Raw genomic sequence first — 25,938 nt, 5'->3', positions numbered from 1 at the left:
CAGGCGCCCTGGTCTGGGGAATTCTTGTGTCAGAACTGAGCTGGAAAGATGGCAGATGCCTTAAATTGAATTAGAGGTGAAAGTTATGAAATGTGACTGTACTATATTTTAATATCAGAAAATTCACTTCTAATACCCAAGGACCTGGGATCTTTTTGAGATATTCCCCAGTGACAGAGAAAGAAAATTCAACGAAGTCTACTGGAGGACAGTGGCAGGAGAAAGAATAAGGCTATTTCATGATTATCCCTTATTGACAGGTGATACAAGAAACCATTACTCTCCCCTCTGCTTTTTCCAACATTGTTCAAATATGTTGCCCTTGAAATTCTGCCCCACATTCTGGTCTTGCCTTTCATGACCCTGTTTCCATACTTTTCACAATGTCACTGGATAAATTAATATTTTCTTCTGTGCTCCCATAGCCTTAAACCCCATTCATCATTCAATATTTTATCCAAGAGTATAGTCAGGTGCCTTTGAAATAGTGAACTCCTTAAGAAGGGTATGGCATCTTGCATTTCAATTCGCAGCGCTTAGTACAGTATCTTGCTCTTGTTAAATGTTCAGTACTAGCTGATTAAATTGCTGTGGAATGAATTAATCATTGAAATCAGTCACAGAATCCAGGATGTTGGTGTACCAGCTGTGCCCCAGTACCTCTAGAGGATAAGTCCAGAAAACTCTCCCCAGGCAGCAGAACGGTTTCTGCTTTTCTGAGGACTTCTCAGGTAAGAATCAAGATAACTCTCACATAGCTGAACACCCACGAAAATAGAGACGCAGGTGTCATCCATTATGAAACAAACAACAATTAAGCTCCTACTATGTGTCAGGCTTTAGGAATGAAAAATAAAGAAGACAGCACCTATCCTGTTCTTTTAACTGATAATGTTTATAACTGTTTGAAATGGATCTCAGTTTGGAAAATGTATGATCATCATTTGCTGAGAGCAATGGCAGCTTAAACTCAGAGTTGATGAAACTCTGGTTGTGAGTTGTCAGCTCTATAAAATGAAGATATGGAAACTTAGGTAGGCATAAGCTGAGGGCAATAAAGCAGCCCACGGAACCAATACCAGACCCTTCCACAGACATTTTTTACTGAGAGAGTGTGATGGCTGCATAAATCCCCAACCAACCACTGACTTAAAAATGACATGTCCTAAATTCACGCTAAGTATAAAAGCAAGATGGGTTTACCATTCTCCTCAGCTTGACTAAACTTCAGACAGGTTTCTTGCTGACTAGAAGCCCCTCCCCACCCCCAACCTCCTTTGTAATTGTAAATTCTTGTTTTACCCCTTTGATAGTAAATCTTCTCCTAGCCTCTTGCCAGTTTTACAACCCAGGGATATCTTTCTCAAGGACCCATTTGATATGTAATTATTTTGAAATGTAATTATTGAGAAAGATAGTACCCTTATCTCCCAGTCTCTGTGGGTAGGTAACCAGTCTAACTTCCAAGAGCATCATTTAGCAAACACAGATGGCCTAATCACATTGCGCAGAGAACAACCTCCCCACTAAGGTCTCCCAGTACTTTTCTACTAGCTCGTCACAGTGCTTAACACTCTTCTCCCTCTTTTGTATCCTTGGAGTTGAGTTTAATCTTTCTTTCCTATTGCAACAGTCTTGATAACATTCTTCCTTGTTTAACTCTGCTCAATGCAATTTTCCTTTGGCAGCCACCGCGTAGAACTTCAACCACAACATAGTGATGGGAATAGCTATGATTAGTAAAAACATATTTAATACCATTTCTTGACACTATAAACCATGGTTCCCAACCAAGGGTAATTTTGCCCAAAGGAACCATTTGGTAAAGTATGGAGACATTCTTGGTTGTCACAACTAGGGACAGAGGAAGGAGGAGGTTTGCTATTGGCATGTAGTGGGTAGAGAGTTTAGGGGTGCTGTTAAACACTTTACAATGCACAGGGGAGTCCCTCATAACAAAAAATAATTTAGTGCAAATGTAAATAATACATAGTTGAGAAATCCTGCTATGAACAATCAGGATATCCTCTCCAGGTTTCAGCCTGGCCAAAGAAATTAGTCTGTGCTAAAACCCTGCATCAGATTGTTACACTATAGTTCCTAAAAATAGCAAAAGCAGGCAACTAAGGAATAACTATAAACAGCTTTTGGGGACCCGGGGTGGTTCAGTCAGTTGATTTTGGCTCAGGTCAAGGTCTCAGGGTTGTGAGATTGAGCCTCTGGTTGGGCTCCATGCTCAGCGCAGAGTCTTCTTGAGATTTTCTCTCTCCCTCTCCCTGTGCCCCTCCCCCTCATTCTCTCTCTCTCAAATAAATAAATAAAATCTTTTAAAAATAGCTGTTGAAGATGGTATTATTGAGAAACATGAGTAGAACCAATAAAATTTAAAGACTCTTGAATTATTAAGCTAATAACCACAGGGGTTTACATTTTGCACTGGTGTGGAACATGGTCCACTTGGTGGTGGTGTCCAGGTTCTGTGCTAACCGTGGCAATGTGAACCAGGTATTCAACTCTCAGGTTCAGTTTTCTCATGGCTACAAAAGAGGGAACCAGGACCCCTCCCTCATACTACAGTTGTAAAGATGCAGTGATACGATGCATGGTCACTGCTTAGCATGGTGTCTGACTTAAAGTACACTCTCAGTATGATAATGATTGTAAAATTGCAATAAGAAAGGAAAATAGGGGTCCCAAAATTGACTGCTTAATAAATAAATGAGGAAATAAGTGACATCTAATTAAGTCCTAAGTTTATCATTTACTATTTTGAGACCAAGCTAACTCTTCAAATACCATTATTTTTATGAGAGTTTAAGATCCAGATAATCCAATTTGTGGGCTTGCTGAGTCACTTTGGACTCATAATCACATGAAGGTATTTCCTAGTAAGAATCTAATTAGATGTTTAATTAGTCTGTATAGGCTAATGAACTGCCACTCTGCCATTATCTCCTTTAGAGGTTCACCCCAGCCAGTTTAGATACACAGTAATAACTATGATTAATCCAATAGAGACTGCCACCACCTACCACTGTCTTGCAGACATAAGACTGGCCTGCAGTTAGCTCACAGCCTCCTTGGAGAAACGCTGTTTTCAGATGCTCTCCTAGCTGGCAAGTTAACCCAAGCAGGTTACTTGATTTCTTTTTCATTTACTCAAAAAGCACTTATTGTAGCAATAATAAAGAACAAACATATATCTAATTCACTTGTGGATTTCATTTTATTTGGCAAGTACACACAAAAAAAGAAAATTAAACACCTTCCCCTCCCCACTTTGCACACAGCTAGAAAATCCATACCAGGACAAACTGGTTTTAAATGGTTCTATGTAAATTAATTTGGCTTGTTTTGTAACCTAAGGGTCTAGCCCATCCTCATCAACTGCGCTTGGAGTAATAGACCTTAGATATTATGCCTTATTTTCATTTGTCCCCCATTTAGATCTTCTTTTATTTGTATTTGTCTTACGCCTTCTTGGCAATATGCTAAAGATTATCTGAGTTTCCTCAAGAGCCAAATTTTAATTTTAAAAACGCATTAGTACATGAGAAGTAAAAGCATAAAATCCCTTAAGTCTCCACTCAATAATACACTACTAAATTAATATATAAAGAACATTTTTAAACCACCAAACTACAGGAAACTAAGTTTATAAACAGTGGATATCTTCCCCCAAATTTCGTAAACTAACTTATCCTTTAAATAGACTTGTCAGTTTCAAATTGAACATGGCTAGGGTTTCTGAGATCTTGGGAAATGAAGAATATCTTGTTTCATTTTCTAGTCTTACATAAAGCAGAGTTGTATTAAAATTTTCAAATTTCTTCCCTCTTTATGAGTTCCAGAGGGTACATTTTGGTTAGTCCAATATGCTATTCCTACTTTAACTTTCTCATAAGTTCATTTTTCAATTTCATCCTAAAATTTTTAGTCAAAGAATAAAATCTTCAAAGTGCTAGTCCTCTCTACTGTACTTTTGAAAAGGGAAACATTAAGTATAATTCCAATGAAGTACAGATCAGGATATAATGCTAAGAAGAACTTAAAAGAAATTATTAAAAGTGGTACAGAATTACCCTTACAATAACCTTAGCATGAGGGCAAGTGATCTGTTTGACATTCTGTCTAAAGGGGAAAACTTTTTATCATCTGGAAATCATTTATAGACATTGTTTGGAAGAACTTCTGTAAATAAGTTAGTACCACTTGTAGATCCGGAGCTTGTTACTTTGGAAAACAATACCATTGTCTAAGTAAGAAAATGTTTTAACAATTTTAAATCAGTGGCTCTCAACCTTGGTTGCACATTAAAATTACCTCTGGCTTTAAACACTCCAATACCTAGACTACCCCCAGATCAATTAAATCAAAATATCTAGGCTAGGAAGAAGGCGTGGGTATTTTTTAATTATCCCCAGGTGATTCCAATATGCAGTCCACGTTAAGAACCAATGCTTTAAAGACATGGAAGGTTGAATAACAATAGCCACTATAGCATAGAGTTAAAAGGAATATATGGATATATTTTCATAACTAAAAATGTATTAGAGTAGAAGGAAGAATTCTCTCTCCACTTCCAAACTATAACTTTCAGAATGAGGTTTAAAGCCACTACTGGAGTAGATTTTTAAATTTTTGTGCTTTTCCTATAATACTCCAGCAAAACATTTAGATCGTTTCTATATGTGCATATTTATGTTGATGTAATTTGATTTGATACAGCCATTTCTAATACTCCAAAGTGTGAACATAAATATTGCTATTTCAACTGACTCTGAGTGAAACAGAAGATTCAGGCACTAGGTAGGCAACTTTTTCCTCAAATGTAGAACAAAAATATGAAATTTGGTATATAAGAATATCATAGTATAACAGAAGAAATAACTTTTGGCTCCATATATTAAATCTTGTAAAAAAAAATACCATGATTAATATATTAACTTACTAAAAAGTAGCTGAGGCCCTTTTAGTACCACACTAGGCCCTGGAGATACAGGTATCTGAAAAGACATAGTTCCTGCTGTCATTGCTGTACAGTCCACCGGTTGACTTGTAAGTCAGGCTAAAGATTTTTTATAGCCACCATGAACCCACGATATTGTTAAACATTAGTAGTATATCAACTTCCAAATGAATTATCATTTTTCTATGTTTGTCTATGTAACACGTTGTCAGATCATCCTGGTTGATATTCTATAACTTTCTTTATGTCCCATCTTCTAAAAGACCAAGAAAAGACTGGTAATTTAAATATTACTAGTTAAACTTGTGCAGGTTTATGCAAAAAATATATATATATATATAGTAGATAACTCTCATATCTCTAGGTCTCTCAAATTTGTTTCTTTCTTGCTTTCTCATTGTCTCTCATTTTAATCCTCATCATTGTTATTGTCGCAACTATTTAGGCAGAGTCTCTAATACATAATTTGAAAATATTTCTGAAAACAAAACTAACATTGGAAAATTATTATTGATCCACTTAGAATTTTTTCAGTTCTTGATTATATTTTCAGTGTAAGAGTAATTTTGCTCATTATACTGTATAATTTTATAAGTACAAGAGAAAATTACTCATAACTCACCACTATAGCAACCATATTTAATATTTTGACATCTTTATAAGTTTTACTCTTTCAAGCTTTTATAAAGTCATATTGAATTTAAAATTCTATATTTTATTCTATTTGTTCAGTTTTTTTATTTTCTTTACATTATATTTTAAGGATTTAAAAATGTCATTAAGAACTCTATCAATCTCTTTTGAAATGGTATATGGCTGAAATTGTTAATATACAGAGCACCTCAAGAGCTTCAGAATATTAATTTAATAAGCAAATATTTACACATGCTGCTTTATATGTACCAGATACTATTCAAGATTCTGAGGACACAGAAATGAACAAAGATTCCCACCTTGTGGAGTTTATATTCTAGTGAGAGGTAACAGACAATACATACATACATACATAAGATAATTTCAAAGAGAAATTCTTGTTTTAACAGTCATGGGATTCTGACACTAGATAGGGAGCTGGTTAGAGAGGGGAGGTTCTCAGAAAGATACCCATCTCCAAGTAGATAATGTCTGGTCTGAGATTTAATGATAAGCAGGAATCAACCATATGAAACTCTCAAACATATGCAAAAGGAAGAAGAATGGAATAATGCTACCTTCCAGGAAATTCATAGTTACCTGGAACAGATTTTCAGGAAGATACGGGCAAAAGTGAGCAAGCCTTGAAAATGTCCCTTCCTTGCCAGTCCTCATGTGGTTTCCCTTGAGTCAGATCTCATCCTTTCCTCAGAAGCCACTTAGAGACCAATTACTTTTTTACATCTCACCAATAACAAGAGAATGGATATAACCAAATTCCTCCCCAAATTTCTAAGCAAAGACATAGTTAGAACATATGATAGACTTAAACTTTGTGCTGTCCTTTATTTTTACCACGAATTTCCCATGATTATTGACATTTCAGATTTATATTGCTATTATTGTTATTGTCAGTTTTGGAGCTGAGATGTGCCAGCTTGTACAAGTGGCTTTGTATTGCAGTTAAGAGCATGGGCTATGGACAGATTCTAACAGTTCATACTTTACCTAAGGTACATAGGCCAGCCACAATTTCCTTATCCCGATAATAATAATGTGAGTTTTAAAAGAGATGGTGCTGAGAACTCAGCTTAGAGGCTGACAAACCAAGTCTTTAGAGAGGGAGCGAAGGGGGAGAAGAGACTGAGAGACTGGGGGTGGGATGGGGGAGAGAGACAGCATACATGAGCATACACACAACACACAAACACACACACACAAACACACACACACACACAACACACACACACACACACCTTGAGATTATTTTAAATACTGTGAGCATAAATATCTTAGTAGTAGCAAAAACAAGGCTTAACGTGGTTTGTCTTCAATGGCCTCTTGAAAGTGCATTGCTTAGAAGACCTCATGTGCTCTGCTAAGAAGGACAATCCATCAATTTTTACATGGATGGATTATGTAATGTGGGATTTGGGGAATTTAAAATCCCAAGCTCTACTAACTCTTGGTCACAGATGTGATGTTCAGTTTGAAACAATCACAGTGGGGCATGCAAAAGAAATGTGAAAGGTCTTAATTCTCCTCATTTTTTCCTTCTTTTTTCAAAGTTCTCACTAGGTGAGAACTCCCTCCACACTAACAAAATATTTTCAGGGAACACTGTAGATGTGTTCCCTGAGGCCCAGCACTCCATATTTGGAATGGAATTCCAAAAGGTAATGGGATGACAGAGTCCTGGACTCAAGGAAGGCAAGGAATTTAGAAAGAAACTAATAAAGTAGCTTTCACACTGTCCTCCTCAGAAACCCAGCACCCCCCAATAGGAGTCACCTCAGAGTGAGGAAAAGAGGGCTAAACATGGGGGCTTGAACCAGAACGCTCCATTTTCCTGTGACATATACGTATGTAAGCACATGATGACCAAAGGATTCCATGGCTGAACAAAAGCTTGAAAACCACTGAGCCAGTAAATGTGAAGGCCCTTTGTAAACTGTAATGTGATTTACAAATGCTAGTTGGTAATATTATTACTGCTGTTTCTTGGTTCTTGTGAAAATTAAATTTTTTTAAATTGGGAAATTGTTTAATTAGATAATAAATCTCAAAAAAAGTCATTGTTCCAAGTTAAAGATATATTTTTGTCTCCACCATTCTGTGCAATAAGCACATTTAAAATGCTTCCTAAAGGGATTCATTTGGTGGAGGAAGCTGAAGCATTTGCCTAAACTTTTCCATCACAAATTTAATTCACATGGGATCAACCCAGTTAGTCATCTTCTTGAGTAAAGAAATTCACCACACTTCCTGGTTGTTATGAGAATATTCAGGGAAATGTTTCCTGCCTCCTTCAGTTAGAAGTGAGGCCCTTAAGGATCTCCATTCAATTACTTCAACCTACATATTTAATCCCAGGTTACAGCCAAATGCTAAAGAATATTGAAAAATAATAACAACAGGAATCCAAGTTAACTCAATATACATTATTTGTCCTAAAAAGGAGCCATACAACTACAGGATACTATGTGGGACTTCAGTCATAATAATAATAGCGAAGCTATATAATGCTTGCTGTATGCCAGGCACTGGTCTATGTGCTATATATATATATTAATTCATTTATTCCTCACAACAACCTTATGGACTTAGCACCACGATTATCTTCTTTAATGGTGAAGCCTAAAGAGAGTAAGTCACCTGCCAGAGGTCAATGTTGGAGCTAGGATTCAAACCCAGGCAATCAGAGTCTAGAAATGATCACACATTATTTTAATTTTTAGTTTCAATGAGATCAGGTATAAGCGAATATATTTTTATCTGAATTCTGCCAATTATAAGTATGCCTGCATGCTTGATATCTTCCTTTTGCTCCTCCGAATCCATACTCCACATTTTTCTGTCTTGCTCTGTGCTCCAGAGTCTGACCTATATGAACAGCAGTGATAGGCTTCCAGCTGGGTTTAGTACTGGAGATTAGAGGTCAACAGGAGAGTGAGGACAGCATATTTATTTTCCTGGTTCCTCCTACTCAGGTCACTACTGGTCAGCTGCATCCCTTTGTTGAAACCACAGCACTTCAAATGACTCACATCACTCTGGATTCTGCTACCTCTCCCTTCCTCTGCGCCTAAAAACCTACAGATAACAATAGCTCTCTGCTATTACAGTTGCTAGGACACTGAACCATATTTGTTATTTTCCCTAAATCCTGACAACATCTTTGTAAATAGGCTTGTTATTAAACTTTCCTCAAATTAGGAATCTGAGCAGAGATTCATCTTTTCATCTAGTTTAAATATGACAAGACAAAAAATAAATGCAGCATAACCCTCACTATCACCACTTCCCACTTTCTGCACAACAGACCCAGGAAATAAATTTTAGAGTTATCCAAAGAGAGCTCCATACTCCTGCTACAAGTCTATATGAAAACTATTTTTCAATTTTCTTGATTTTTGTAAGAGGCCAGGAGTTGAGGTCTACAACTAGAACACAGTTTTATTCTAATAACAGTCTTTGGGTCTATTAAAGTATCCTGAGCGTCAAGCAGCAAGGCAGTAGCAGACCTTTTCATGTTGGGTGTTGATCTCTTTAAGGTGAATGACCTTACTAAAGCCTTGACTCAGGTGTCATAAATCAGGCACTTAGCTTAATTAAGTATAAAAATATCTGATGCTTTGCAGCTGATAAAATTGGATGCTGACTTCCTCGAATCTGATAGTAAAATGTATCCGGGAAATGTGATCCCATGGTGCGGAAAGATACCAGGTGCATCCTTGTTTCCCCTTCAATCTAATTAGCCATTCATCAGAAACAATGCATGTCTATGATGTCTTGGTCTCAACAAAGACAGTGAGCATCTGAACTGACCTTAACACCTCTTATTCAAAACATTTCAAGTTGATCTTTCATTTACTTTAACAGCTCACCCTATGGTAAAAATGGAGATTGTTTCCATTGAAAGGGATGTAAGAACAACATGCTGAACCATAATTCCAAAACAATGGCTACCCTTCCACTCTTCTTCCTTAATCCAGCTTTTTGGTGCTCATAACTCCTCAATGTTCCACTCCTGGTTTTCATATTGAAAGCCTTGCTTTACAGCTATGGTTCAGCTGCTTGGCTAGAATGATTCCTTTCCTTTTACTATGACTTGATGTTTGCAAAGTTAAATGTGTATGGAGGTAAATTACCCACTGTCTTTGCTTATAAACCTCATTGTTTCATCATCAAAATGTATCACAAAAGTCTTAAAACCTATGAGAATGTACATCTACCAGAGGAATAGATACAACAAATCGACATCTTTCTGAATTATAGTGTCATAGAACAATGGCTGGAGATGGATGCATAAAATTGACCCATTTCAGCAATAAGTATCTGGGTAATCTCTTGGGGGTACTTCTGGACTGGCAAGAAGTAATGACTATGACCAAATGTTAAAAGTCAAGAACCCTGGATGCTACTTTTCTAATTCTAGCTCTGTCACCTTCTACATGACCTAGATTTCAAAGTTATTGGCATGAACAAAAGTGACTTATTTGTACAGACAACAATATCAAAAAATCTGTTCTACTTCACCTTGTAAAAATCAGTCAGAAATTATTTTCAGTGATTAAGATCCTCATTGTCCTGAAACAAAGTCAAGATACAGTGTTTCATTCAAATTATACATGCTTTTTCTTTTCCTCCTTACCTATAGTAGCTAGCCTTTAAGGTAGTCTCCTCCAATAACCTTAATTTTCTGATATTCACACACTTACATAGTTCTCTCCCACGTTGGATACCTGTATATCCAATATGATATTGCAGAAACAATAGTATGTGATTTCCAAGGTTGGCTCATAAAAACCATTTGGCCTCTGGCTTGGTCTTGTATAATTCACTCTAAGAGAAACCAGTTGCAGTGTAAGAGGGTACTCAAAGGGATAGCCCAAATGATGCGGAACTGAGGCTTCCTACTGAAACTCAGCACCACCTGCCAGTCATGTGATTAAGCCATTTTGGAAGCAGATCTTCACACCCCAATCAAGCCTTCAGATGAATACAACTCCAACTGACATCTTGACTGTTACTTCATGAAAGATCCCAAGCCAGAATCACCCAGCTAAGCTACTCCTAAATTTTAGGTCCACAGAAACTGTATCAGATAATAAATGTTTGCTGGCATAAGTCACAAAGATTTGTGTGTGTGTGTGTGGGGGGGGGTAATTTGCTATGTAGCAACATATAACTAAAATACTATTCATTCTGATTTTCTTTTATACAAGGTTTACTTTCCCCCAAACCTGACACTACACACCTATTTTTCAAGAAAGACCTCCATATAGATATGGCAAAATGGCTAGGAGCAACAGGAAGGCATGAGCACCTTGACAATGACACAATATTAGAGAATTAATTCTCTAAAATATATATGTCCATAGCTGTACCTGTACAATGAAGGTCCATCTGAAAAATGTTCTCATCCAAGAAATTGTTTACAAAAATAAATATTACATGTTTATCTTCATAATGCATATGTAACTAATTTATTTGTAACACAGTAGATTATTCCATTGTCTTATAATAGTCTAAGTGGAATACTGGTGATATCATTTTATTACCCAGACAGTTATAAGTAGTGAGTTAATGTCCTGCCATTAACTCCTGTTAACTGCCAGAATTGAGTCATATTATTTCAGCTGATAGTGAAACAAGTGAGTTAAACAGTTAACAGGAACATCTGGCTGAAATACTACAAAGGTCTACCAGTGCACTTAACAAATATGAATTTCTTCACTGGCAGAAAAATTTCAATTATTAATTGTAACTTTACTCTGAGTCATGATAACATTATACAAAGGATACTGAAGTACTAACATTACCAGAAGCACTCAAAGCAGATGATGTATCATTCTTCCCCACCTGCCTTCTACTCTATATGAAATCAATTTATCATTAACATTTCAGTTCAATATTAAAAGGTAATACAATTAGAAGAAGACACATATTTACTATTTATATCACTATACTTCCAAGACTAAAATAACAAAATGGGGCGCCTGGGTGGCACAGCGGTTAAGCGTCTGCCTTCGGCTCAGGGTGTGATCCCGGCGTTATGAGATCGAGCCCCACGTGAGGCTCCTCTGCTATGAGCCTGCTTCTTCCTCTCCCACTCCCCCTGCTTGTGTTCCCTCTCTCGCTGGCTGTCTCTGTCAGATAAATAAATAAAATCTTAAAAAAAAAAAAATTAAAAAATTAAAAATTAAAAAAAATAAAATAACAAAATAGATGAAAAATCACATCTCTAAAAACTATCAGGTACCTGTAGAATTTTTTAGTGAAACCATTTAAAAACTGTTTTCAGCATTAGATTCCAACATAATAATAAGTCTGAAAATACAGATTGCTTTATTAGTATTAATGTGAATTTCTCAGTATTCTAAATTAACCTGAATAATATTAAAGGTATTGACTTATACTTCACATGATACTTTAGCATATACAAATTTAGCTTCTGTAAAGGGCAGAAATTTTTTCTTAAGAAAGTCCTGAAACAATTTTTAAAGAGCTGTAGAAATTATAATAAAATGAAAAATTCAAAAAGAATGAGATTCAAGTGTTTTATCTTTAAGCAAATAGCAGAATTTCACCACATATAAAATGGTATAAATGGTAGAGGCTATGAAGTGAGAATCACAGAGTACTTCTCTGAAACATTCAAATGGACAAGGGTTAACGTACTAACTCTTCGTACTAGATCTTACCTATCTACTTTAAAATTTTGATATTTCCATTTAACATCTGTATTTAATATATTTGCAAATTGTCAAAGGGTAGAAATGAGGGAAATTCCATTCTGATATTAAGTTTGGCTAACAGTGTCTTAGGTATGGGCAATGAAAAATAAAGCAAAAAAATTTTTGCTTAATCAATTTTATTTATTGTTGTGCCAAAATTAAACCTTATGAACCAAAGAGATATACCTAGTATTTATAAATCTTCATATGGATTAATTCTTTAATAAAATTGTGAATAGATTTATGCTCAATATAATTTTAAAGGGGTTGAGTTCTTTGCAAAATCATTTATGATTTAATTCTGGGAAATCTTATGCATTGGACTGTATATACTTCCTATATATTATAAAGCTATCATTTCTCTTTAGATATTTCACAATACCTGTTGCATGAGGTGAATGAATAAATGAACAAAAGAAGTTTCCAGCAATTAGTTCTGACAATGTTTTGTCATCAATATACTCCATTTGTTTGAAAAATACTGTTAACCTTCTGTTGATCTTTGTGTCCTTGAGTTTTGCTTTTTATTTCCATATAAAATTATACAGAAGGAATTGCTTTCACTACTTTCATTCTCCCCAAAACCTACATTGAGTAAAATGGTTCACACAACAATTTCTCAGAAAAATCAAACAAGCTATCAAAGCATTTATTACATATATGTCCATTACATGTCTAGCTAAGAGGAGTAGGACAGGTCCTAATTCAAGGAGATGGAGAATATTACCAGAGGAATCTAGTTAAATTACATGAAACAATTAGAGAAAGTTAAGTGCTATGATGTATAACAGCATTTCCCAAAAGATCCTTGAGATGTTAATAGATGTTTTATTAAAAAAAAAAAGGCTTCTACGGTCAAATAAGTTTGGGAATTATTTCATAAGACATTACCCTCTTGGCAATTCACAATGCCCATTAGCATACTAATGACTGAAAAGTTTTGCAGCAAAGAAAATGGTTGTATTTTGACTAAGCCAGAATATTCAAACTATCTTTCACCATGGAAGACTTTGTTAAAATGTTCCCTTTTCGATCACAAAAATTTTATAAATGAAGAGAAAAAATAACACAAGTATTTGTCACATTAATTTAACAAGCATTAGCATTTTGCCGTATTTGGTTCAGATTTTTAAATCTAAATAATAAACAAAAGATTAATTATACAATTAAGGCCAACCCCCATACCTTTTAACTTCCCCTTCCCCAGGGGTTACCATCATCCCAAAACTGGTATATATTCTTGTTCATATATGTAACTCATACGTTTGGATTCACAAATAATACATAGGATTCCTGTGTATTTTAAGTTTACAAAAATAATATCATTTTTGAACACATTGTGATTTAGTAATTGTATTCAACATTAGTTTATGAGATGGATCCATGATAATGCATCTAGATTTTACCTGCTTTAACTGAGGAATTGTGTTCTTTGTATAAATAGACCATAAAAATTAATTATCCAATAGTCTATTAAGAACATGTGGCTTAGGGGCACCTGAGTGGCTCAGTTGGTTAAGCGTCTGCCTTCAGCTCAGGTCATGATCCCAGGGTCCTGGGATCGAGCCTCACATTGGGCTCCCTGCTCAGTGGGAAGTCTACTTCTCTCTCTCTCTCTCTGTACCTCCTCCTCTCTTGTTCTCTCTCTCTAATAAATAATAAATAAAATCTTAAAAAAAAAAAGAACATGTGGCTTGTTCTCAATGTTTTCCTATTCTAAGAATGTTGTGATAAACATCCTGGCACACACATCTTTATGTGTCTGTTGAAGAGAGGTTTCAGAGTATTTACCTAGAAGAGAATTAATAAGCCACAGGTACCTACATTATCAATGTTAGTAGATATTTCAAACTTCTTTCCAAAGTAATTGAACTAAATTACACACCAACCGGCACGCCACAGGAATTCCCAGGGATTCACATCTCTGCAAATGCTCAGACATATTAATCTGGTGTGTATGGACTTATACTGTGCTGATATACAACATTAATTTCCCTTATTATTTTTGAATTCTGAACATATTTTCATAAACATATTGGCCATCTGGTTTTCCTCTTTTGTGAACATGAAGATTTGACAGTTAATTATATATTTCCTTCACTAGTCCTTCATTGTTCAAATTAACTGCAAATTAACTTGCCTGGTTTATGGTTTAACTTTCATTTTTTAATCTTTTGTGTGTGTGTGTGTGTGTGTGTGTGTGTGTATTTACCACTTGTGTGACATTTGTACTTTGGCATCTTATGTTTTATTTTAAAATTTTCAGTTTTATTTTTCACATTGAGGACTTTATCCCATCTGCTATTTATTTGTGTATTATGTCACCCGAGCATTTAATTGTCCAAGTGACATTTCTTGATTAATCTATCCCTTCTGTACTGATTGCTAATGCCACCTCATCATATACTAAGTCTTTTTACTATAAAGGAGATCATTAGTAGTTGAGAGAAGGGAGAGGGCTCAATATTGCACTGACCTAATCATACACGAGGACTGCATGAAAGAGGTGGCCTTCAGGCAGGGTCTGAATACAAGATGGATATAAAGGCATAGGTTTTGGTGTCAGACAGACGTTCATTTATATCCTTTCTGTAATACTCACTGCAAGTGAATTAATCTCGCTGCAAATCAATTTCTTCCCTTGTAAGAGGGGATAATACAGATGGTCTAATAGCATTATTTAGTGAGATAATGTATCTAAAAGTGGTTACTATATTGTCTTGCATATAGCAGGTGTTCGAAGTAGTTAGTAGTAGTGATTGTAGTTCATACTGTTCCTAGCAGTAGTGATAAGAATGGTAGAAGGGTCTAATTAGATCAATAGCTGTCAGTTCCAAAAGCTAAAACAAATCTGAAAGACATTCTTAGGTAAGCAGAGACAGAAGTGGGGGATTGTCTGACTATAAGGTAAGAATTGGAGATGACTCTAAGCTGCGGTTTGGAGGAAAAGATTTAAGAGGAATTGGAGATACTAGTTTAGGACAGAGGTTCTCAGTAGGCAGTTCCAACAGCAGCAATTCCTGAAAACTTGTTAGAAATGCAAATTCAAGACCCCAGACTCTCTGATTCAGATACTCTGACCAAGATGTGGCCCAGTAATCACAACTGGTTTTAACAACCCCTAACCACCTGCATGCGAATCTGATGGAGCTCAAGTTTGAGACCCACTGGTTAGGAACACGATGAGTAAGAGGTGGTGCTGAGAAACCAGGTGAACACGGTGTATGAAGAAATGTTGGAGTGAAGATGTGGATTTCTCACTTAGAGGGTGAGATTCTCCTTTCCTGATACCGTTCCTTGCTTCTAGTTATTGGTTTGATTGTCCTGAATGGCTTCCCAATCTCAGAATCATTTCCCAGCATTCAAGTTCTCCTTGCCTTCCATCTACTGGGCAAAGCAATGCCAACTTTGCAAACTTTAATCCCTCTCTGTTCTTCCCACAGTTTCTCTCCTGCATTGTTCTCCTCCTGTTTTCAGCTTGGAGGTTCCTCAGGGAGGGGAATTTGTGTGGCACAATTTCATCGAACATTAAATACTATGGACACTGACAGAGCTTTATAAATAATAAATGAGGGTAGTAATAGCCTAGAACACAGATTTTAATAGCAGGAATCCTTGGCCATTAAATTTAAAACAGTTATCTATCTATCTATCTATCTATCTATCTATCTATCTATCTATCTATCATCTAGTGAGCCTTCTCTGACCCCTGAAAGATAAGAGTCTACAACGAACATGCTGTATGTATACCATGTAAGAGCACTTTTATTTTAAAAACTCATATCATCTTGAAATCAATAGGTGTAAGTGTGAAAAAGAGATGAGCAGTAGCCAGCCACAGAAAATATTTACTTATTTTCTGATTTTTCATTGTATTTTTAGGGAGTTTTATCGATTCTTTGGTAGAAATCAAGGTGGAGAAATAATAAGACATTTCAGTATAATAGTCTATCAGAGGTCTGGCTAGAGTATCAATTTTGGCCATAAAGTGTCAATCAGCTACAAAGGATCAGCTCAGTCACAGTGACAAGGATTAACTGTGTAGACATCCGAGATAAGTTAATCTACCATGATATGCCCTAGAGTAGGATGCATACAGGAATATCACCTGCATTTTAAACTAGTGCTGACTGCCTTGTAACATCTAGGGGTCCATGTGTAGTAAAACAAAATCAATCTTCAGTAACTTGAATCATGTTACCCCTACCGTTTAAAAATACAAGATAGTCTTGGTGTGTTTCTTATTATGTTTTTCCTTTGCTTTATAATTTATATATTGATGCATGCATACATGTGAAATTAGAATCTGCAAAATGTATAGGATAGCATGTAAAAGGTAGGCCAATAAAATATATCTTTTGTTATCACTTTATATAACATGTTTAACAATATAAATGAAATTAACCTACAGTGAAAAAGCTTTAACTTTTTAAAAACATTTTGGATAACTGAATACTGCTGCCTTTGTGATGTGAAACCATGATTCTTCACAATGAAATCAATGCACTTTGGTGTTTAATTTATCTACAAGCACAAGCAGAAGTTTGAAAGAAAGTTCTAGGGTTCAAACTGCCCATTAATAAAGTTTAAGAAAATTTAAAATATTACCCATATGAATTTCAAATGCATGAAAATAAAGAAAACACACAAAACAACTAGCAATGATTTTATCTTAGTGGAAAGACAATGCTATTTATACATATTTATTTTCTAAATTTCCTATTATAAGGAAGTATTATTATTATTAATTACAGTACCAATGTTAGTAATCGTAAGATACAAATGAAATATGTACTTGGATTTGCATGTCATCCTTGCAAAGGGGCCATGCTAATCTTCTCTGTATTATTTCAATTTTAGTATGTGTGCTGCCAAAGCAAGCTCGAAATATGTACTTGGAAATAGTTACAAATCTCATTCAAGCTGCGCCAGATTCCTACTTATAGAACTCATACAAAAACAGACACCCACACAAACACAAAAACACATTAACAGTGCCTTCCTGAATGATTAAGAAATAACGTGCCGATATGGGCAGCAGCAAGTCATAGCGATAATCAACATTGTTTTGATATATATACTCTTGGATGGATAGTAAACGAGGGGGTGAAGTGATGTTTCAGCAGTCCTGAATTGATGAGCAGAGTCAAACATATGCATGTACTCCATAGGCACAATTTCAAACCTTATAAAAACCAGTTTTCTTTTTTAAATGAAGAGAATTTTGCATTGCCTTCCCTTGAGCAACTTTACTATGTTGTAATATATAGACTAGGGATGGCAAATTAACAATTCATCTGATGTGATAATTGGGACAGTCTATAGCAGCAGCTCTGAAAGTATAATCCTCTGATCCCTAGGGATCCCAGGAAACTTCTCAGGAGTTCTGTGAAATCAAAGCAATTCTCAATACATTATTTTTTACTGTGTTGGCATCTGCACTGATGGTACAAATACAATGGTGGGTAAAATTATTGGGTGCTTAGAACAAGTTGAGGCAGTAGAACCGACTTGTACTAGCAGATTTTGTAAACTTCACCACCATGCACTAGAATTCATTTAAAGAATATTTTGGATGAATTAGTAAAAATTCATAATTTTTACATTAAATCTTGGAACTTAAGGACATGCTTTAATATTCCTTGTGACAAAAATTAAACATACATATAAAGCTCTTCTATATAATGAAGTAGATAGTTGTCTTAGTTATCTATTTCTGAACAGTTTGCCCCAAAACCTAGCAGCTTAAAATGACCTACATTTCTTATCTTGGTTTCTTTGGGTCAGGAGCTCATGTACTCCTTAGCTGAGTCCTCCGGCTCAGGTTTCTTACAAGGGTGCAATCAAGGTGCAACCTGGGACCACAAGCATGTCAAGGTCTAACTGGGGAGAAATGGATCCCTCCCCATTTCCAACCTTATCCCTGTGGTTGTTAGCAGGATTCAGTTACTTGGGGTACTTGGACTGAGGACCTCAGTTCCCTGCAGTTATTGGCTGGAGGGAAGTATCCATTCCTTGCCAGGTTGCCCTCTTCATGGGGGCAAGCATTTGAGAAGAACCAGAGAGAGTAGTCCAGCAAGATGGAAATCATAGTCTTTTATATCCAATCACAGAAGTGACACCTCCTCACTTTTGCCATACTCTATTTGTTAGAAGCAAGTCCCAGATCCAGCTCTTTCAAGGGGAAAGAATGACACAAAAGCATGATTTCCTAGGGGCGGGGATCATTAAAGCCATGTCAGCAGCTGTTGTCCATAACGGTCATCTCTGGGAAACACTGTTTGTTTTGCAAGTTGAACTAGCTGCTCTTTTCATTACATATCATTTTTACATGAAAGAATAATTAACCTAGAAACTATAATTATTCAGGCTTGAGTATTTTGCTGATATTTGCAGAATTGAGTATTTCTTGAAAATAGACAAAGTGAGTTTTACCACATCAAGGAGAACAATGTTGATACTCAAAACTCGATGGAATTTGAATATTCCAAAGAATGCTAGAATTTTGTAAAACTTGTATCTGGCAACAGTGTCTTAACAATTTCTCGATACATAAAACCTTTTCTAAAGGTTTTGTTAGCAATACTAATGAATGCTGGGTTTTGATATTGTATAATGAAATGTGTTAACATTTAGAAGATCTGCAAAACTCAGTGTCTCAATGTTTTTCAAATGACCAAATGGATGCCTTTCTGGAGTCATGCATATGTCCACTTGAAGTGCAAGATAGACCAATAGTTTTAGCCATTCTGACAGGTGTCAAGTGATATCTCATTATGGTTTTGATTTGCATTTATCTGATAATTAATGACAGTGAACATCTCTTCATGTGTTTGTTGGTCATCTGTATTTCTATTTTTTATTTTTTTTTTGGAAAAATGTCTATTCAGGTCCTCTGCCTGTTTTTAGTTAGATTATTTGGGGGGATTTTTTGGTTTTGTGTTGAAAGTTCTTTATATATTTTGGATTTTAATCCATGATCGGATATGGCATTTATAACTATCTTTTCCTATTCAGTAATTTGCCTTTTTGTTTTATTAATAGTTCCCTTAGCTGTGCAGAAGCTTTTTATTTTGATTTAGTCCAAATAGCTTAAATTTGTTTTTGTTTTCCTTGTCAGAGAATGCATGTCTAGAAAAATGTTTCTATGGCTTCTGTCAAAGGAATCACTGCTCATGTCTTCTTCTACGAATCTTATGGTCGAACGTTGAGAAATGTATAGAATTGTTGAATCACTATATTGTACACCTGAAACTAATATAACACTGCATGTTAATTATACTTGAATAATAAAAAAGATGGATCTCATGTAACAGTGTGAGAAGTTCATTGATATGATTTCAGTTCCACATTGCAATTCACCTTTAAGAAACTACTACTTACAGAGTTCTAGTGTAGTATCAAAGAAGAATATCCACAATTATCTGAAAAGTGTATTAAAGTCTCCCTTTACAACAACATAATATAATTACATGAGGCTGGATATTTTCCATATACTTCAACCATAACAAACAGCAGCAGTTTGAATGCTGTGAAAGCAGATATGAGAATCCAGCTGGCTGTTATGAAGCCAAATATTAAAAATATTTACAAGTATGTATAAAAGGACCACTCTTCTCATAAAACTATTTTTGCTTTGGAAAATATAGTTTTTTCATTAAAATATTTTTATATGGACATAAAATGGATTTATTTTAAGTGAATTATTTAAGAAAGTCTATTTTAATTCTTAGCATGATAAATATTGATACATAACCCCACTTACGGGGTTATCTCAAGAAATTCTAAGATTGTAAAAAAGATCCTAAGATCAAAACAGTTTTGAGAAACTTTGGGCTAGATTTTGCTATTTTCACAAAGTAGCCCCGAAATCTCAGCAGCTTGCACAAAATGATTCTCATTCACACTACAAGTCCATTGGTGTTGGCTGAGGGAAAGTGCTCATTGTTTTCTCAGGAGACCAGGCTCATGGAGAGTGTATTTCATCGAGAGTCTACACTCCTGGGGTGCCGGGTAGCACAGTTGGTTGGGCATCAGACTCTTGGTTTCAGTTCAGGTTGCAATCTCAGGGTTGTGATCTCAGAGTTGGGGGATTGAGCTCCCCTTGTGCTCCGTGCTCAGTACAGAGTCTGCTTGGGATTCTCTTTCCTTCCCCCTCTGCCACTCCCCCACTCCTCAACAAATAAATAAATCTTTAAAAAAAATTCCACACTCTAATAACAAGAAAAATGACAGTATGGCAAAATTTTCAAAGGCTTATAAATGTTCCCTGGAAGTTACATATGCTACTTCCACTAACCAGTCATCTTTCTAAGAAAGCCACATGGTCACACCTAAATTCAAGGGGGCTATCACACTTAATTTTGCCATATACCCAAAAGAAAATCCAGAAATATTTAGTGAACANACATATGCTACTTCCACTAACCAGTCATCTTTCTAAGAAAGCCACATGGTCACACCTAAATTCAAGGGGGCTGTTACACTTAATTTTGCCATATACCCAAAAGAAAATCCAGAAATGTTTAGTGAACAATACTACTGACTACCACATATGCCAATTCTAATCCATACATACCTGAAGCACTGAGTTAAAAAGGATTATGAGGCTACATCTTAGATAGCTCTGGAAGTTTATTAGTGTTTTATTGCTGCTGAAACAAGCTATCATAAATTTCGTGACTTAAAGCAACACAAATGTATTTTCCTATGGATCTGGAGGTCAGACATCCTAAAATCAGAATGTGGACACAGACACATTCCTTCTGGAGTCTCAGGGAACAATCAGTCTTTTGCCTTCCAGAAAATGTGAACTATAGCAATATTTATCCCTTAACCCAAAAGTAATTGAGCACCTGCTAGATATGAGGCACTATTGTAAATGCTGGGGATGCTAGGCTGAACAAAAGTCAAAGTCCCAACTATTATAGGGCTTACATTCTAGTAGAAAAAAGAAATGAAGAGGTAGGTAAACACACATATATATTAGGAGATTGACATGTACCATGAAGAAAATTAAGGCAGGAAAAAAGTAATTGAGAATGATATGAAAGGTGCTACTTTAGATAAAGTGGTCAGAAAAGGCCTTTCTGATCAAACAGTGATTGAGTACATACCTGAAGAAAGTGAAGGAACAAATCACAATATCTGGAAGCAGAACATTCAGGCACTTAAAAATAGCAACAAAGAGGTCTTAATGTGGGAGGATGCCTGGGATGTCTGAGAGACAGCAAGGAGGGCAGGATGTCCCTGGAGAGGATGAGAGGAGTAGATGAGGTCAGGGAGTGAGCTCAAGGGCAGTAACAATGCAGTGTCCTAAGGACTATGATAGGAACATAGCCCTTATTCTGAGATGGGCAGCCAAAGAACCATTTACTTATAGGAGTGTTATGATACAGGTGACATTCTTCAGGGGTCGCTGACTACTGTGGGGAGATTATAACCCTGGGACAAGCTTAAAAGCCAGAAGACTAGCCAGAATGTCACTGCAATAACACAGGATGGAGATGATGTTGATTTAGATGAGAGCTGTAATGGTGGAGGTGGTGAGAATTGTCTGGATTCTGGATATAGTTTGAAAAAAGTCAATAGATATTCTAATGGAAAAAATGATGTGGGTGTGAGTCATTACCAAAGGAATCATTATCAAGAAAAGTGGTCACTCTTTAAAACAGAAAGGAAAGGAAGGGAAAGGGGAGGGGGGAAGGGATGGGGGAGGGGAAGGGGAGGGGATTGGAAGGACAGGAAGAGGCTTTCATCTAACTTCTCAGTCGAAAGATTTTTGTATCAGAATGACTAGATTTTCCTGGAAAACTAATTCTGTGACTTAGAGAAGTCCTCGGATATCAGTCAGAAAAATGATAAATCTTATATAAACAAAAAATGCTTATCTAGCCTCAACAACTTGAAAGAAAATATAAAGACCTGAAATGGTGTGAGGCAAATCTGCCACACGTAGATGCTTGTGCACATGTGTATAGTCTATGAGAAATAATTTCTCTTTTATGAGTCCAAGGTGATGATGTAGCTTTCAACATTATTACAACATGATTTACTATCACCTAATCCACACCTGAGTAAAATGGCACTGTCCTTCTCTGAACAGAATACAATTTCTCTTGAACAGATTTTTTAACAAGCCTGTATGAAGGTCACATTTGCTGTCAATTCCACAGTCTCAGGCTAAGGGGAAAGGCCAAGCCAAATAAAGCAAGACACCAGTCAGAGGTGGACTGTTTCTCCACAAAGGAGACAGAATTTGCTAGTGTCATCTGCAAAGGCCAGTTCTCCATTTCTTTGCAAAATATTGATATTAATGCATTGATTAAGCTGGGTAGAACTACTAAGCATATACATTATTCATCCATGTTTAATGCATGAGAACATTTTAAATAAATGATGTTTTTGTTTTAATTTACCTTTTTCCAACAACCAGACATTGAATCCTGAGTCAGTCTGCACTGAGAACAGACCTCAGAAAATTGGTTATAGATATCTCATTTGTATTTTCCATTCATCACCAAGTTCCTTTTATTTTCTGATTATTGTTAGGATATACCCACTTGTCCCTGTTGCCACCATCACCATCCTGACACAAGCTAGAGTCATCTGCAGCCCAGGAGTAACAAGATCCCCCCACTTGATTTCCACATCAATCTTGCCCAGCTCCAATCCTTCCGCACAGAGCAATTGGAATGATCCTCTTCAAAACTCAAATCACATATTACTCTTCAGCTTAAAAACTTTCAAAGGCCTCCTAGTTCACAGAATAATGAAAAACCACTGGGAAATGTACATGCCTGTAACTGGCCTCTCCATCCTCTTCAGCAGGAGGCCCCTGCTTCTCTTACTGTTCTTGGCTCTGCCCTTCCTAGGACTAGCTCTGCTTCCAACCATTCCAGTGTCTTTGCCCAGGCTGCGCTGCTTGCCAAGACACAGTTTATACACACCTGTTCCTAGTTCATCTCTCTTTCAGATCTCTAACCATTCTGCTTTTCTTCAGAGAACGTTTCCTTAACCACCCCACTCTACCCCAACAAGATGAGATCTCCCGCTACATGCTCGAATCATCCCGTGTTCCTCTAGCTCACAGCATTTATGAAGGTAGCAACTTCAAACTGTGCAATGATTTGATTAATGGTTGTCTCCCTTACCAGACAGCAAGCTTCAAGAGGGAGGGACCCACGTCAGTTAAAGCTCAGCAGCCTGCCACAGAGTAAGATAGACACTCAGTAACTATTTGGTGAAAAACAAATGCATATATAAATTATTCACAAAACAAAGGAAACATTTAATAAAAGTTACAAGAATCAGAGTAAGAATGGAATATATCAAAATACTTGAGTAAAACTGAAACATATATTTAGAATCTAGAAATTTAAATATTCAACTATAATTGTGAAATGTATAATTGGATGAAGAGGCTTAGTAAATTCAGAACTTTTGATTTTGTTCAAAGAGCATTCACCTATCTGTTCGCCAGCTGCCTTGTGGGCCTATAGGAAACCTTATGATTTTTTTTTTTGCTGTATGTTGAAAGCTATAAACCATATTGGTAAGTATTAGGATTTTTTTTTTATATTAGTGCTAAGAAAGAGATTCAGATGCCACTAATTAATGCACTTAGAAAGCAAATGAAACACATGTCAGAACAGAGCCTCGAGAAATAAGTGAATCAGAGAAACATTTCAGTGCATGGTACCCAAAATTAAAGGTCTAAAAATTGACTGTGTCGTTCACCCTTTTATCTTTGGAAGGCAGTGATCAAAATGTATTGCAAATATATTATCAGTCTTACAATTTGAATGAGTTCAATTTCAGCTGCATGAATACATACACCAGACAAATGTTCTCCCTGCTCTGTAGCAATCATAAAGCTTTTCTTAAAAGACAGTCTGCTTTCAAATCAGTGTTGGACAAATCTGTGCATCCTTCTAGAAGGACTGTACGGGTTCTTCGTCTGATCTTTATTTAGCTTAAAGATTCAAAACAATAAGCTCTCAAACATTTGTCTTGATATTCAACAAATAGAAACCAATGTTTCCGTGGATTCAAAAATGTACAAATCAAATAATAAAAATAATGTCGAGTTTTATAGTTCAAGTTGGCCTAACATCTCCCTGTGAACATAGTAAGAATTGTTATTGACATTTTTAAGAAGTAGTAATCCATTCTTTTATTTATTTATGTTTTTTAGAGAGAGAGAGAGAGTTCGCAAGTGGGGGTGAGCGGGGAGACGGGTAGAGGGAGAGAGAGAATATTAAGTAGACTCCATGGACACAGGGCTCAATCTCATAAGCCTGAGATCATGACCTGAGCAAAAATCAAGAGTCAGATGCTTAACGCCCTGAGCCATCCAGGCACCCCAGGAGTAAATCCATTCTTCTTACCTCTACATCTTTTTCAAATTTTCCATTAAACTTTTTAACCTGAGATAGAAACACTATATATATTTCTATAATTCTCTAGCAGCTTAAGTATATTTGTTGTACTCTTTTTCACAGGTACAGCATAATTTACTTGTTACTGAATATACTACCATTTGTTCTTAAAATACATTGCCTGGTAAGTAAGGGTTCGTTCTCTAGTGTCTTCCAGTGTAATGCTCATATTAAAATATCTAAAATAACTTAGATTTTCATACATTACCAAAAGGAGCACATAACATCTTGAGGGATTGTACAAATGACTACACTGATGCACAATTTGTTTAGCAATACCAAACTTTACAAATGTCCTGAGTCATTTGATGATTCAACAAAAGTCCCTGAGCACCTAGAAACTCATCTTTTGTCTGTTGCTGCTGTTCCTTAAGAAACAACTCAGAGACAGAGAGAAGCTGAAGGAGAGTTTAGTTCATCCACCTACACAGAGAGAGGTAAATCTGGTTTTCTTGCTTCCAGATAAATGTCAACAATTTTTTTTTAAAGATTTTATTTATCTACTTGACAGAGAAACAGACAGCCAGCAAGAGAGGGAACACAAGCAGGGGGAGTGGGAGAGGAAGAAGCAGGCTCCCAGCGGAGCAGGGAGCCCGATGCAGGGCTCAATTCCAGGACTCTGGGATCACGCCCTGACCTGAAGGCAGACGCTTAACGACTGAGCCCCCCAGGCGCCCCAAATGTCAACAATTTTTATGTCATTTACACAAAAACAAATTTGCAAGCAGGCACTCCCTTCACTTCAGGCTATCTACTCTTTCTGTACCCAAGGCAGATCTCTAGACTCTTTGTAGAACGGTCTGTATATAAATGAGACTAAGGTATATGACAGGAGAGCATAAGTGAGCAGTTTCTTTGTCATGGCTGTTATTCTTCATTTATTAAGTAGAAATGCAAGGAAAGGAATCAAGTCATAGCAGTTCTCTCATCTGTAATACATGGCTAATCACACAAGTTACTTCAAGGGATTGTGAGGTTAAGATGAGCTAAATTGTGGATTGCTGGTGAAGGAAGATGGCAGAGGAGTAGGGGACTCCTTTTTCAGCCGGTCCCCTGAGTCGAGCTGGATAGGTACCAAACCAGCGTGAACATCCAAGGAATCAGCCTGAGATGCAGGAAGATACATCTGGATCTCTACAAAGGAACATCTCCAGCC

General features: G+C 36.3%; 1 protein-coding gene and 1 non-coding gene across 9 annotated transcripts in view; both read right to left on the bottom strand.

Annotated features, from left to right (window-relative positions):
* Positions 1-25,938, bottom strand: part of INPP4B (inositol polyphosphate-4-phosphatase type II B) — a 753,420-nt gene that overhangs the window by 444,642 nt on the left and 282,840 nt on the right. For 5 of the 8 annotated variants that reach the window (XM_034661577.1, XM_034661574.1, XM_034661578.1 and 2 more), the window contains one exon: positions 23,496-23,547. The exons of the other annotated variants lie outside the window; for them this stretch is intronic. The gene's annotated coding sequence lies outside the window, so the exon portion shown is untranslated. Of the gene's footprint in view, positions 1-23,495; positions 23,548-25,938 lie in introns of those variants that run through there. 8 annotated transcript variants of the gene reach the window in all.
* On the bottom strand, positions 17,119-17,222 carry LOC117802548. The gene has a single exon (XR_004625916.1). It is a non-coding gene; the product is annotated as a U6 spliceosomal RNA (small nuclear RNA).

Source organism: Ailuropoda melanoleuca, chromosome 5 (genome assembly GCF_002007445.2).
Source record: "Ailuropoda melanoleuca isolate Jingjing chromosome 5, ASM200744v2, whole genome shotgun sequence".
Classification (NCBI taxonomy): domain Eukaryota; kingdom Metazoa; phylum Chordata; class Mammalia; order Carnivora; family Ursidae; genus Ailuropoda; species Ailuropoda melanoleuca.
This window is presented reverse-complemented; position numbering and strand designations above follow the sequence as displayed.